The sequence below is a fragment of the Penaeus monodon genome, chromosome 28 (assembly GCF_015228065.2).
Source record: "Penaeus monodon isolate SGIC_2016 chromosome 28, NSTDA_Pmon_1, whole genome shotgun sequence".
Classification (NCBI taxonomy): domain Eukaryota; kingdom Metazoa; phylum Arthropoda; class Malacostraca; order Decapoda; family Penaeidae; genus Penaeus; species Penaeus monodon.
Window position 1 is genome coordinate 28665758 of NC_051413.1, and position 381 is coordinate 28666138.

Genomic DNA, 381 nt, shown 5'->3' on the forward strand with positions numbered 1-381 from the left:
GTTATTACATTGCAGTTCGTATATACGTTCTTATTATTTTTTTCTATTATGATTATACTGTATCTTATTCGCTATGTTTTGTAATTTCGTTAAGTCTGTAAATTCATTTTTTTGTATTTATTGTCCTTGTTCGCGTATTGTGATATTTCATTTACTTGTAATAGTTTTCTGTCAAGCTTTCGAGCCGGATGTAACTAAAAAATGTATTTTAAAGTACTACAGTGTGTATAATATACTTGCAGACAGGAATAAGAAATTGCTTAGTTGTAATCAGTGAAGCGAATGAGCCAGCAAGGTTAACTCCTAAACTATAAACAGGAAAATACCTGGAGATTAATAAGATGTTTTGCATGTGTGTCTGTTTCAGTATTTTGTGCGTGC

General features: G+C 30.7%; 1 protein-coding gene across 1 annotated transcript in view; it reads left to right on the forward strand.

The window, feature by feature from the left end:
* Positions 1–381, forward strand: part of LOC119591468 (2-aminoethylphosphonate--pyruvate transaminase-like) — a 5768-nt gene that overhangs the window by 1504 nt on the left and 3883 nt on the right. The gene's annotated exons all lie outside the window — the stretch shown is intronic.